The 15,551-nt window shown below is 41.9% G+C and overlaps 1 protein-coding gene across 1 annotated transcript in view; it reads right to left on the bottom strand.

The window, feature by feature from the left end:
- The window catches only part of ABTB2 (ankyrin repeat and BTB domain containing 2), a 199,749-nt gene that overhangs the window by 168,172 nt on the left and 16,026 nt on the right, over positions 1-15,551 (bottom strand). The window lies entirely within an intron of this gene.

Here is a 15,551-nt window from a genome sequence, read left to right as displayed (position 1 = left end):
ACCATTGTTTTGTGATCTGTATCATACACATTTTTAAGGATGGTTGCACCAATTCAAGTAAACTAAGTGGGAAACAATGTTAAAAAGAGGGAGAGAGAGAGAGAGAGAGAAAGAGAGAGAGAGAAATGAAAATGTAGCAAAAATCAACAAAACAGAATAAATTAATAGAGTTATTTCATGATTTACACTCATGTGACTGAGATCAGAACTTTCTTTTGGGACTTCCCTGACATTTTCGGATTTGGACATGTGACCAAATCCAATCCATCACCTCACTGAGCTCACTGGAATTACCCAGGGTTGAATTTGGCCCAGGATAACCAACAGAAATATTTTAACCTCCAAACTTAGTTTTCCTCATTACTGATGATGCAACTTATTTTTCAAAGATAAAGATGAGAAATATAATATTTTTAAAGAGTTCAAGGAATTAAGACTGAGGCAAGGATTTCTTAGGATGATATCTTTCATTGACCCAACTGTGTAGCTGGGATAAATTTAGACAAGCTTTCAAAAGCAACACATTCTTATTCCTAATGTCTTGCATCTGAAAGCTTGCCTAACTTTATCTCAACTATGTACAGCCCAATGAAAGATATCACTCTAAGAAATCCTTGCCTTTCACATTATTTCTGGACCATATAAGGCTACAATATCACTCATGCTATAGAACTAAGAGGCAGTCATCAGGAAAAATACTAGCCCATGGGACACCTGCCACTGGATGATATCCAGGTTCATTTGTGTGACTGCCTAAATTATGAGTTTAAGACCAGTTGGCAAATTCCAATTACAGAAACTGCCAATGTATATGACATTATTTGGCATATAAGCAAAGAGTCCTTGCTTAATTAATCTGAGTAGTTCTTTTAGCTTCTGCCAAACTACTTACATAAGAAAAAGCAAGCAGGATTTGGTCCTTACTAGTAGAAGAGTAGTTAAGGACTCATAATGGACAGAGAGAGTAAATGGCTCTAATTCTTAGGCGTGGGTCCCCTCCCTCACAGAGTTGTAGGCTCATGTGGGCAAAATTTTTTCAAGTATTTTTTTGCCTCTCACTTATTCTGCATTGTGGACCAAGACCTTCAGTCACCAGAAATGTCAATCCAGAATGCTTCACCACACTAAATCCACCGTTATCATCTAATTTTGACAGTAATACACTTACTTTTTCTGTGTGGCCAAGACACCAAATGAATAAGTACCCCTTCATGGGGACACTGTTAAAGTGAAGAATCTAATTCAACAGCTGTATGTTATTCTCTTTAGACACATTGGAAACTTTGCACAGGATTTACTTAGTTATTTGAAGAGAATGGCCATGTTCCCCCAATGCCAATAACTAAGAGAGTAAATCGTGTAAACATTTGCTGTTCCACACTTTGATTACAAGAACATCCATTCATATATCTGACCACATATCGACCTGGCTACCTATTTTAGGACTTCAGCAATATTAACTTGTAGTTATTAATTTCAATTCTGTTCAGCTTGGAAGCAGTAAAACAAACTGTCTGTTATACTTAAAAATCACTGACAAAATTGAATGGCACTGAGCTTCAACTTCTCCTTTTATTGCATGGTGAAAAGGACCACAGAGAAGTTTTAGTTTGAAGAACTATACCAGATATAGATCTGAACTACCACTAGTCTGTTTTACTGTTTAAATCAGAGTAATCACAATTAAGGCAATAGTGGAATTACTCCACATTCACGTCAAAGTAAACAACAGTGCTGCATGGCCCGCAGAAGCTAAAATGCTATTTCGGTCCATCTTTCAAAACTGTGGTTACACTTAAGACAGAAAATTCCCTTTTCAGGGTTCATTCTGACTTTGAAAAGCAATTTTATCTACCGACCATCAGAATCATCACATCATAGAACTGGAAGGGACCTCAAGGGTCATCTAGTCCAATACTTGATGCAGATGCAGGATTTGCTATTCCAAAACTATCCCAAACACATGCTTCTACAGCCTCCTCCTGAAGACCTCCAATGAAGGAGATTGTACAGTTTCTCTCAAGACAAGAAATCTGAACTGAGTACTCCTCTTTCAGAAACCCTACAGTGACAGATCTACAAGACACTGACTGCTGTGAAAAAAGGAAACCAAACTGAACCATGTAATTATGATCCTCCCATCCTCTCCTATTTGTCTTTTCAGAATTGCTTTAAATAAATCCAAATAATTTCATATATCATGAGTAGTGATGCATTTATTTAAAATAGATTTTAGACAAAACTCTTTATTTTCTAATTCATAGATTTCACAGACATTAGGGCTGGAAAGGACCTCGGAACATCATCAAGTCCAGTCCCCTGCCCCAGGGGCAGGAAGTCAGCTAAGGTCAAAGGATCCCAGCTGTCATGACCCAAAAGGCATGACTGTGTGTGTGTGCTTCGGCATCAGAATTATCCACGTTAAGTTGCAGAGCATTGCACGGGAGTTTCCTGTAGCAAGAGGAGACTCCGGTGCAGGGACCAGTTTCCCGCCTTTTCTGCAGCTTCTTTTGCAGAGTGCATTGCTCGAGTTGCAAGAGGAATGCACGGTGCAAAAGAGTTCCCGCCACCGGTATGCAAATTTGTTCCCCGTGATTGGCTAGTGCTAAATTATTCACACGTGGCGGCTAGCGATTGGCCTGTTAGCCGTATAAGAGGCTTGAGCAGTTTCCACCCAAGCCGAAGAGGACTCCGCATCCATCTCGTGGGGACTCCGGGTACACGGCAGGGTAATAGAGACCCTGTGTGAGAGCCAGAGGAGCTTGGCGGCCGCGCGACTAATATAAGACGTATTTACAATTTCTACATTGGTGGCCTGTTCACCCAGAGCATCCGGAGCTCTGCACCGTGGAGCCTAGCAACCTCCACGAGACCGTCTGTGTTGTGTCTGTCTGTAACTGCAACTTAATCAAGCTTTCCAGCCTACACCATTGCCATCTCGGTGTAAGTAAACAATCTTTTAAACTACCGATACGTGTCCGTGCCTAATTCCAGAGCGAAGGCCTTCCCTCTCCGCCCCCGCGTGCCCGGGCTGCTGGCCACAGCCCGCGTGCAGCGCAAAAAAGGGCTCGGGGCGCTCCCGGCCCGCACACCAGCAAGACAGGCGTCCAAATGTTTCTTAAAAGAGTCCAGAGTAGGTACTTGGCACCACCTCTGGAAGGAACCTATTCCAGGCCTTGAGGGTTCGGACAGTAAAGAAGTTTTTCCTTATGTCCAGCCTGAAACGGTCTTGGAGTAGTTTGTGACCATTAGACCTTGTCATCCCGTGGGGTGCTCCGGTGAACAGGCATTCCCCCAGATCCTGATGTACGACCCTTATATACCTATAGGCAGCCACCAGGTCCCCCCTGAGCCTGCACTTTTCCAGGGGGAAGAGTCCCATTGCTCTCAGCCTCTCATCATAGGGCCTGTTCTCCTGCCCTCTGATCATGCGCGTGGCTCTCATGAAGAGATTATGGAAGACCAGATCGAAGGCTTTATTAAAATCAAGATATATGACATCAATCTCTTCTCCCTTGTTCAGGTGATATGTCACCTGGTCATAGAAGGAGATGAGATTGGTCAGACAAGACCTACCTGCAACAAACCCATGCTGATTATCCCTCAGGATATTGCCATCAGCCAGCTTGTCAAGAACGGTTTCTTTGCTAATTTTTTCCAAGATCTTCCCCAGGATAGAGGTCAGGCTGATAGGCCTGTAGTTCCCCAGATCTACTTTCCTCCCTTTCTTGAAGATAGGTACCACATTGACCTTCTTCCAATCTTTGGGCTCTTTACCTGAGCACCACGAGTTCTTGAACATCCGTACCAGTGGCTGAGCTATGATGCCTGCCAGCTCCTTAAGTATCCTGGGGTGTAAACTGTCCAGGCCAGCTGACTTGAAGGTGTCCAGCCTCTCAAGGTGTTCTTTACATAATCTACATTGATGTAGGGTAACAATTCTTCCTCACCCTGGCCGTCCCGTACCATATTGAGCACGGTGGTCCCTTGGGGCTGGTGAAAAACTGATGCAAAATACCCATTAAGCAGGTTGGCTTTTTCCTGGGCGTCAGTTGTCCCATTTGGTTTAGCAGGGGTCCAATGTCACCCTTACTTTTCTTCCGGCTCCCCACATATCTAAAAAAGGATTTTTTATTGTCTTTGATATGTGTAGCCACTTGGAGTTCGGTCACAGCCTTGGCTTTTCTGGTTCGCTCCCTACATGTCCGGACCAGTGCAGAATACTCCTCCTTTGAGGTGATTCCAGTCTTCCCCCTCCTTAATAGGTCTTTCTTTTTAGACACAGGAGGTCCACAAGTTCCCTGCAGAGCCAAGGGGGCTGCTGTGCCCTTTCCTCTGAGATGGAATAGACATTGCCTGTGCTTTCAGGATCAATCCCTTGAGGAGCAACCACTCATCCTGAACTCCCCTCCCCTAATCTTCCCAGCTGTCTTTTTTTCCCCATGTTGAGAAATGAAATTGTAACTGAAGAAACTGTTTATTTTTTTCTTCCTGTCCCAGTGGTCAATACAGTAATACAGAAGCAACACTACTGACAGCAAAAGTAATATTAAAATGATGACCCCTCGTGCTCAGCAAACCTGTCAATATTATCCTGGAAAAGGCTCTAAAATGGTCACCTTATATATTACAACCCCCTCACTTCCTAGCCACTAATTCGGAATTCCATAGGAGAGGATGGTAATGTCTGTAAAATTGAAGGCAAGTACAAAAAAAGTGTTAATACATTGTAGCCTTTACTATATACCCTGCCTCCATTCAGAAACTTCATCATCTTCTCAGGTGTTTCCATCCAGAGGTTTGGTTTATAGAGTTTGGATTTGCATCAAAGTTGCTAAAGTTAAAGCTGTGGGCCTATGGTTTCCAGGCTCACCTCTAAAATATAAATGGCTCAAACTTACTATAACGAGAGGTCAGAAGTTCAGCATCACACAACCTCTTGTCAAGAACAGAAGAGGAACTGAGTTTGGGAAACCCTGGCTTGCATAGCATGCTTCTTGTTAATCTGCAAGTGTATCAAGGAATTTGTGAAACACAAGTTAAAAGATTTAAAGGAACAATGTTAAAGTCTCCAACTGGAAACCTTACCCACATAAGAAAACTTCTCTTGATATATTTCCAAAGCTACATCTGCTGAGCACAAGCAGCATCCCCTACCCTCCCCTGATGACAAGTTAGTCTATATTTCATGTAATAATTTCTCAAGCAAGATTTAAAAAAAATGTGCTTCTTTATGAATGGGAAATTTTGGATACTTGGCTGTAGATTTTCAAGGAACTTGCACTGAGGACTGCTGTGCTTTCAGGAAGCACTGTAGTTTTTTGTTTTTTTTTTCTGGAAGCAAAGGCTCTATGAATAGGGAGCACTGTGCATACAGAGGAGCTGCGTTGTGAAATAAAGTAAATCAGTTTTGTGGGATTAATTCTGCCCAGTGCAGGTGCTGAGTGCTAAACAGACAAGTTGAACAATGATAAAATGGACTATGTGTGCAAAGAAATCTAATCCTGTATTGGGAACACAGTTGCTGTGCAGCTGGAAAGCTAAAAAGTAAAGCCACAAAAACTTAAGGAAGATTGCACTTAAGTCCTCAGTTCATCATCAGATACAGCCAGTGTCTACCCTTCTCATATTGTATATTACTCTGCACACTTGCAAGAAAGAAAAGACATTAAAAAGGCTTGACTTTCGAGTGTCCATGCACAGCCTCTGACCACTCATGCTAAAGCACAAGAGCTTTGTGTTGTCTGCTGCATACCATGCAAGGACCTATCAGGTCCAAACTTTTATCTTGAAAATACTAAACCAAACCAAGACAACCACAATGCTTTGGATGGGTAGAGGAGACCAATTCCTCCATGTGAATATTTGGTATACCTCATGACATTTGCTCCTGTTTTACACCAGTGCCACTCTGATTCAATAGCCATACCAACATAAAATTGGAGAACTATAGTGGTGAATCAGGCCCCAGATATATAAATGGATCGTTTGAAATTATACAAATATTGCTTAATGTGGAAAAAATTCAAGCTTTAAAAAATGGGTATATAAAATATAGAGAGACTAAAAAAACAAGCCAGCTTTACTTTGCACTGCTTGTTCAGTAGAACAGATAGCCTGTTCTCTTGCTCTCTTTTAACTGCAAACCTTATACTAGTTGTGTATATCTTGGACCCTTTCCCATCCTACCATGATTTCCTGTCTGAGTCTGCAGCCCATGGCAACAGCAGAAAATTGAAGTGCAGGCTTTGCAGATGGTGCTAGGCCAACTAACTTGTGCCAATTTAGTATCTTCTTCCATAACACATGCATTATCTAAGTCTTGGCTACATGGCAAGAGTTACCCTCCTGCTAATAAATTCAATCCATCTTAATTTATAAACTGCACTTGCCTTAGGGGAGCTCTGACCTTTTTGTAGTTAGAAAAATATCTAATACACAAGAACACAAGAGAAAGAGGGATATTTAGAGCTGGTGATTAAAACCAGGAAATTTAAGTTTTATCACTTGTAGTCTCAGTAGTATATCACCTGCTGGATGTAGTTTTTAAAAAAATATCATTTATTGATGTGCAACACATACATCACACTGCAGAATAACTTATAATGAAAGCTACAATTCCACATGTCAGCAACAAAAATGTGACCCAAGATTATACACAGGCAAAAGGTGCCAGAAACAACTCCAGTATTTCTTTCCACTGGGAAATCCAGTATTAATACGAATCTTCCTAAAGTGTTCTTAATGAAAACCTTCACATCTGGCATTGCAAAAATAGAAGAAACAGTTTTTTCAATGGAGTGATCATCAACCAGGCCTCTTTCACACTAAATGATGTTAAGTACTGTACAAGAATACTAGGAAACTGTCTCATTTGATCATGTAGGTTTGAGCTTTAATGATTTCAGTTAAAGTCCCATGCAACTGTGGCAGGGTAGATTCTGGCTCAGTTTTCTGACTAGCAAAACCATTTCTTAGCCTTTCCAATAAAACCACGGGCCATAAAAAGACACTCGGCCACAGCTGCATTCCTCAATGAAAAAAAGTCAGAGATAGAAGCTCTGCCTTCAGAGCAATGGTAAACAGACCTAAACTGGAAAGCTCCAGCTTTCATACATCATTAAACTGTACTATTCTCTACAGAGGCTGAGCCATCCGACTGCCAGTCACTGGCTTTTCTGCCCCTTTCCTTAATACTGTCTCTTCACACACCCCAAAATCCAAAATAATTAAGGTGGAAGCATTATTCTAGTTTCATAAAACAACTTTCTGAGAATGTGCAGGGTTTGCAGCACACTGCTGGATCATGTTTTTTCACTACCAGAAATTAGACTTTATTCTTCCGGTCAGAGATCAAATAGATGAGAAAATCTGAAGGAAATGTATAGAGTTTGAACAACTGCTCTCAGATGCATTAAATCAGACTTACTCTTAGTGTGCATTGCAGGTCATATACTACTGGTTTTCACCCTCATTAGACTCAAGGCACCTCTTAGAAAACCCTAGCTCTTAGTTTTCACTTTGACCACAGAAAAATAAGATATCAGATCTTCTGTTGCAAAGATCTGAGAAACCCCGCCTCCCCCCCCCTCCCCCCCCAAACGGGTCAGAACATTTTTAACACTATGGACTTCTATTTAAAATCTCTGGAATTATTTTGTGAATCATGTTTGCAAGTCTAACACTACTAAAATGTGTGGCACCCAGCAGCATCTTTGAAAAGATCTCAACACACCTCAGGGTGCTGCAACACCCTCGTTGAGAATCACCACCCTATGCTGTTAATTACTAAGGAAAATTTTCCTTTAGCTCCAGTGAAAGTCGTTTGTGATTCTAAAGCAGAAAGATATAGGATTTTTAACCTGACAGTATCCTATTGCATAGCAGAGTATCAGTATGAGATGAACTTATAAAAACAGCAGTCAAACCAAGTCTCCTTCCTCTACCCTTCTTCTTTACAACATAGAGCAGGAAATGTGAAAATTGGACTTGTTAAAGTGTGGTTTTCCTCAAACGAATGACTATGCAAAAATGCACGTCTTATGCATTTGAACAGATAGATTTTTATGCATGCATTTGAGTCATGCATTTGAATCACACACTTAAATATTTACTGTAGACCTGATTGCACTTGTGATACCTTGTAATAAAAGATGTGCAGAAACTCCATCACTGTGGATAAGCTGCCATAGGAAAGCAAAGGGAGATCAGGTTCATTTTCAGAAACAAGTTTGAATTTGGAGGTGCACATGCATGTGTCTTTAGAGGGGGGAAAAGGAAGGGCAAGATGACAGATAGACAAAGCCAGCCAAATCTGTGCAAAAAACCCCCCCAATCCTATTTCCTATTCTGGAGCTGGATCCAGTATCCACTGAAGTCAGTGGAAAGACTTTCATTGGCTTCTGTAGGTTTTGGATCAGGCCTTGTGATCAGCAGCAATTCCCATTCAAACACTGAGCTTGCTTTTACTAAGGATCAGAGCAACCAATTTCATTGGTTCCTTCTAATTTAACCAGTTTCACCCTCAGGCATTTGCAGTTCAAACAGAACTCTGATGCCATCGTACTCAGAGCCAAAATTTCTAAGCACATTGCCACAGTACTGAGAGAAGTTCCATGGCATCACTTAAAAAATGCTGTGTTTTTAGGCCGTCCTTAAAACACTTACTATTTTGAAGGGGAAGAAAGTGACTTATAAAAACAACAAAGTTATTTAGTTTTAATTGGCTACAAATTACATTCAGTTTTTTTGCTTCCTGCTTTAAATCAGCCAGTCACACAAAGCAAAATATCCATAGAAGTCACACACATGGTGTAAAAGCTTAAAAGAATGATACTTCAAGAAACAGATTATAGTAAAACTATGTCAGTGCAAGTCTATAGAGATTTTATGATCTCCAGACGAAATAAACCGACAGTACAAGTTGAGGATAAAATTATTAAAGCATTCATCATCCAAGCATTTTACTATATAAACCAAAAAGAAGAAATTCAGTACATAAATAATCAGAAATGATACCCATACACAGAGGGGGTATAAATTTGGATATTAAACTACTATTGTCCTTTACCTTATTATTTTGCTAGGCATTGAATTACATGTTTTTTCTCTCTGAATGATGGGAAATCTCTCTTTAGCCACACAATATTATATATAAGAGATAGACAACTTTTGAAAACATTTACATTAGTATACTGTTACACACTATTTGGTGAAGGACCGCATACAGCATATGTAACAATGTCTACTGTCTTGTGCTTTACAACTCTCTTGTAGAAGAACCTATTTTAATGCTCAGGCATTGCAAAAGCTGAGTTAAATCATGCAGAGACCAACACACTTGTATATGCTATGATGCTCTCTCAGTTGAACAAAGGAGGTATTAAATGGGGTCAGGATCCAGTACAATCATGCAGGTCCTCTACTAGACAACTACTCAAAGCCCTTCCCCACTCCCACCCTCCAGAAGTATTGTGGTACTCTTATTTGAGTCCTGCCTACAGTGCTATCCTGCATTACATTAAGATACCATCACTTGCCATGGATCTCTTGATACAAGCTTTAGGGATCCACAGAACAGTTCCCTAGTGAGTCTAATCCATAGATAGTTTCATAGTTTCATAGTTTCAGGGTCGGAAGGGACCTAATAGATCTTCTAGCCCGACCCCCCGCCAGGGCGGGAGAACAACCCAAAAAACACAAACAAAACCACTCACCCTAAAAACAAAAACGGGACTCAAATGAGTCCAGCCAGGTAAGTATCCAGCCTCTTCTTAAAGATCCCCAGGGTAGGGGCCAGCACCACCTCCCTTGGAAGTTGGTTCCAGCTCCTAGCCGCCCTGACTGTGAAGTAGTTTTTTCGGATGTCCAATCTGTACCTCCTCTCCATCAACTTGTGCCCATTATTCCTTGTTATGCCAGCAGGGGCTAGGGGAAACAGCGTCTCCCCCAAACCCTTCTGGTTCCCCCTAGTGAGTTTATAGACGGTCACCAGGTCCCCCCTCAGCCTTCTCTTGTGGAGGCTGAATAGGTTCAAGTCCCGCAGTCTCTCACTGTAGGGTCTGCCCTGTTGTCCCCGGATCATGCGGGTGGCCCTCCTCTGGACCCTCTCCATGTTGTCCACATCCCTCCTGAAATGGGGCGCACAGAACTGGACACAATACTCCAGCTGCGGCCTGACCAGCGTCGCATAGAGGGGGAGGATCACCTCCCTGGCTCTGCTCGAGATGCACCTGTGGATGCACGACAAGGTCCGGTTAGCCCTGCCAACCATGACCTCGCATTGTCGGCCCATGTTCATCTTGGAGTCAATAATGACACCAAGATCCCTTTCCGCCTCCGTGCTCTCAAGTAGGGAGCTCCCCATCGTATAAGATGATCCCTTAATCTACCTTTGCACATGTCACAAGCATATATCTATTATAATGGTATTTAGGTTAAATTTAACTATAGGTGAAGTTTTTTTCCCTGACCTACTTACTGTATTCTCTTGCCTCCGAGTCTGGGTAGGACTCCAACTATACCACCATTTCTGTTTGGGAAACAATGAGCAGAAGAAAAATGATAACCCTGCCATTTTTGACATTTAGCTATAGTATTTCACAGCTTTAAGCCCTGTCAGCCAAACAAGCTGTCAATTTTTGGATCACAGGATTATATCATGACATGACGCATTGTGGTTCCAGGCAGCCTTGATTTGGCCATAATCTAGTAACTCTGGCTGTTGCTCTGAACACAGCAGTAAATCAATCCATGTTGTCTTACACATGACTTAGCACAAGTTACCTGACAGTACTTGCTAGGTCTAAAAGGATGGTACAGTAGGGCGTAAAGTATCTGCTGTGGTGATACATATATTGTGAATACCAGCATCAGTTGCATAAAATGAGCAGTTGGGCCATGTGTGCTCCTTCTTTCACCTCTTTCTTAGAAGTCTAGAGAAGAAAGGGTTTTTTCTATGTACAAGTAAATCAGTATCATGTAGCATTTGAAGTGCTGAGTAACAATAACTTTTCTCCAGGTCACTGTCTGAACTGCCCTGTTTACAGTCCACTTATTTTTCTTTGCTCATAACTAAATTGAGTTATAGCCTGACAGCTCAAAGGTGATAATGGTAAAAGGAAGAGTTGGGAGTTTTTTCTAGGAGGGCTGTACAATATATGAAATAACCACTGCACTAATATATTGCACAAGAGACTATATAACACAAGGTACTGGTAATGTCCAGGCTAAGAGATAGCATTCAGGATAGTGAGATGTACGTGCCTAAGTGCCCAAATTACTTCTGAAAATTTCACTACAGGATAATAGTGTCTGTTGAAATAATGGATTATGAGAAATTAGCCTTCTTATTTTAATTCCTCATGTACACGTATGGGTATTAAAAATCGAGGACAGTGACTGGCACAATGTTTTGCAGTGTCAAAGGAACTGCCTGTTGATTGTTACCATCTCACCTACAGGTTTAGAGGTAAAGCACACAAATTGTGCCTAGGAAGACTGCATTGCCACTGTTTGTAGCTAGAGAACTTCAGGACTGTCACCCTACAGCTACGTAAAACTTCACAACCTCCACATCTCCAGACTTCATGTTGATCTCACTACACAGGGCACATCCACACGAGATGCTAACTGCAGAGTAGCTCAATAATACTGCACATTAGCATGTCACAACACCAACAGTGTTATTACGCTAATGAGCAGTATTATATCAGGCTACTGCATAGTAGCATCACTTCTAAGGCGTTCACCAGTAAGTACTGCACAGTAACTCTATTTAACACACATTTATTTACTACTTGATTATAGAAGTACTAAATAAATGCACAGTAACCACATCACAGCAGCATCTTGTATAGCTGTGCCCACAGAACACAATTTTATTATTACAAGAATTATAACTGTATAATGAGTAAAAAGCAATTTGTGAAACAAGATAGAGAATTAGGATTGAAACAGAGAGGACAACAGTTACAGACAGGCAACCCAGAGCTGGAAAAACCTGAACCAACTCATGCTATAGCAATGAAAACCTCTTAACTGTTGTTTGCACTTTGGAAAGGAATGAGCTAATGTTATTGTCACAACCCAAGGGTGTGATTTTGTTTGTGTGTGCTTCAGCACTGCTAAATTATTTCCCGCCATGAGGAGCTTTCTTTGCAGGGTGCATTTCTCAGTTTGCAAAGAGAAAACCCCGGTGCAAAGGAGTTCCCGCCACCCGCATGCAAATTTGTGTCCCACTATTGGCCAGTTCTAAATTATCCCCACAGGGCGGCTAGCGATTGGCTTGCTAGCCATATAAGAGGCTTGAGCGGTTTCCACCCAAGTTGGAGAACTCCGAGGAGAACCCTGCAAGGGAGGACTCCACAACCATCTGGAGGAGGAGGACTTCACGTCTCGTGAAGAACTCTAAGCGCTACAGAGCCTAACGGACCCAGCATGTACCTTAAGAAGGCTATAGGGGTCTGATCAACCTCTGGCCTCTCCCCGTCACCAAACGATCCCTCAACGAACCCCTTCCCTGCGCGCAAGTTCCACGAAGCCTAGCAAACCTCGTGTGAGTGTATCCAGAGCTCTTCTCCGAGTTGTTTTCTTTGGTTGACACGACGGGCTCGCGTGTTTAGAGCCTTCAACCGGATTGGACTAGAGGTTCACGTGGAAGGAACTCTTGTCTGCTTTTCTTCTTTCCTGTCTGTAACTGCAACTCAAGCAAGTTTTCCTGCCTGCACCGCGACCATCTACGGTGTAAGTAAAATAATCTTTAATCAACAGCTAAGCGTCCGTGCCTAATTCTAGTCCGCCGGCCTGCATTCCCTGACCCGCGTGCCAGGGCTGCTGGCCACAGCCCGCCGCGCGCCCCCGAGGGCCTCGGGCCACTCCTGGCCTGCACAGTTATAAAGCCAAAGCCTGAGAAATACCCAGGCTGACTTGAAAAAGAGTTCTAGTTATTCACTTCTCAGGATTAGCCTCTTAGTTTATGGAAACAGAAGAGCAGAACAAGGGGCTTCAGTCTCTAAACTACTTGTAGCTACATCGTTCTTCTTTTGATAGTTTAAATCACTGGATTAGACCATCAGCTATTCTCTTTTTATTTCAGGCAACCTCCGCATAAGGTGTCCAGGTAGCCTGGACTGCCCGGAGTATTAGGCAGTCACCATTTGAAAGGAAACACCTTGAATGCCTAATAAAAAGTTATTGAGATTCTAAAATGCAAGAATGGCTTGTAAAAATAAATAGCTAACTAGCCGATGCCTCTGCTCTAACCTTTAAGTAAGGTTCTACTCTTCCCCTTCAGTTGAAGGAGTATAATGTTTTATTCACAAATTATAAAATCTATGTAAGTAAGAGGAATCCTACCCACTGTCATCTTGGAATTAGTCAAAAGCCAACAAGAGCTGTAAAGGGCCCAGCAAATACTTCACGAGATAACCATCTGCATCTGCTTGTTAGATTTTATTTAGGAAGCCCCAAGTTAAACATGCAGTCAGGATCCTGATTTATGCTAGATGCATTATCTTCAGAGTCAGGTCAGCACAGAGACAGCAGAGAGAAGTAGGAATGCAAACGGTAGGAAAGATGACAAAAATGCCCATTATGGACTGTAATATACAGTGAGAAAACAGTGAGAAAAAGGTCACTAATATTTACATTATTCCTACTTTTCCCTCCTCCTAAAATATTACAAGGAACCTTTCCTTTGAACTGCTTTGATCCTGCACTGCAATATGACTAAAGGATCCAATTTGGAGATGGTATAAATCCATATAGCACTGCAGAAGTCAGTTTTCACAGAGTGAGAATCTGATCCCAAGCATTTAGCTCAGCCCGATCTTCTGGCTCTATCCCAGGAGCTAGCCTTCCTTATCTAAACCAACCTGGTATCACTACAGTAGAGATGCTGTAGCTATCTAATGGACCGCTGAAAGATGTCAGAGGTTAGGAGGTGCTCTAAGAGCATCTCTTTATTCCAGCTTGCTCTATTGCATCTTTTGGCCAGTGAAGACCAAATGTATTTCCCCTAGCTTATTGTTCGAGTGCTGGAAGACTAAGATTTCTATTACCTTTGGGTCACTCAAGACACATCACTATCCTGCTCCCTGCACTCCCCAATGCCAAACAAAACTGGGACTCAAGGTATTTAATTTCTCTCATTCGCTAATGAATACACTGACTAAAAAGTGTTTTGTGCCATTTGTATAATCATGCTGAGTTCCTGCTCCATCAGATTACCACAATATATGGGAACACTAACCCTCTGTGTAAAAAACAGTGCAGTACTTAGCTTGGGAAGAAAGCATCACATGAAACTAATTAATAACCGTTTAGACTGTCCATTGACAATAAGGAATATACTTTGTCCTTCTATGGGTTCTTTGATCCTAGTGCCTCAAAGCATTTTGCAAACATTCATTAAGTTAAGGCTTATATTCCCCTTTGGAAATTTGTATTATTACATCACCATTGCATGAATGAGGAACAGTAAGAGCACAGTTTAAAAGGGCTGAAAGGAAATTATATTTAATAGGCAAGAAAAATATTCTAATAAGTGGCTATTTCACACTTTAAAACTCAATATACCTTAATTTTAAAAGGTTGAACCTTAGCCTTCACCAAAACAAAAGCTAGTAACTACAGTATAACCCCCCTCATTATAAGCCACTTTTCCATACTTACTCTAAAATTTAGCTTTCACAAAAGTGAAGAAAAAGTAGCAGTCTGCAGCTAGGCATGGCAGCCATATACCTCTGCTCTACCCTGTCCTGTCTTGTTCCACCACTGCTATTCCAGCCTTAGGTTTCCTGATCAGGGCTTTGCCAAGCACACCTAACCCTCATGGAAGTTCACTAGGGACTAGGTTTAGATCAGGGATGTAGGTTGTTGTAGCTGTGTTGGTCTAAGGACATAGGCAGACAAGGTTCTTTGGGTAAATCCAATGTCTTTTATTAGATCAATACTGACTTAAAAGATAATTGGATTTACGCAGAGAACCCTGTCTGCCTAGATTTAGATTAGAAACTCTCTACTCTTACTTGTGACCTAAGTTAGAACCCAAGTTCAGACTGCTAAAGGTGAAAGGTGTCACAACCCAAAGTTGTGATTTTTGTTTTTGTGTGTGCTTTGGCACTGCTAAATTATTTTCCCGCTAAATTGCAGCTTCTTTGCACGGTGGAGTTTTCTGCTGTAAAGGAGAACCCCGGTGCAAGGGAGAATTTCCCGCCAATTTGTAGCTTTCTTTGCATGGTGCATTTCTTTTTGCATCTAAGAAATGCTCGGTGCAAAGAGTTCCCGCCATTTGTATTCTAATTCCAGCCCCATTATTGGCTTGCGTGAAATTATTCACACGCGGCGGCTAGTGATTGGCTTGCTAGCCGTATAAGAAGCTTGAGTGGTTTCCGCCCAAGTTGGAGGACTCCACGAACACCAGGAGGAGACTTCACGCTGTGTGAAGATCTCTAAGCGCTGCGGAGCCTATTGGACCCAGCGCATTTAAAGCAGGCAACAGGGGTCTGATCAACCTCTAGCCTCTCCCCATCACCGAGCGCAATCCTCGA

Source organism: Alligator sinensis, unplaced genomic scaffold, assembly GCF_000455745.1.
Source record: "Alligator sinensis unplaced genomic scaffold, ASM45574v1 scaffold442_1, whole genome shotgun sequence".
In the NCBI taxonomy this organism is placed as follows: Eukaryota; Metazoa; Chordata; order Crocodylia; family Alligatoridae; genus Alligator; species Alligator sinensis.
This window is presented reverse-complemented; position numbering and strand designations above follow the sequence as displayed.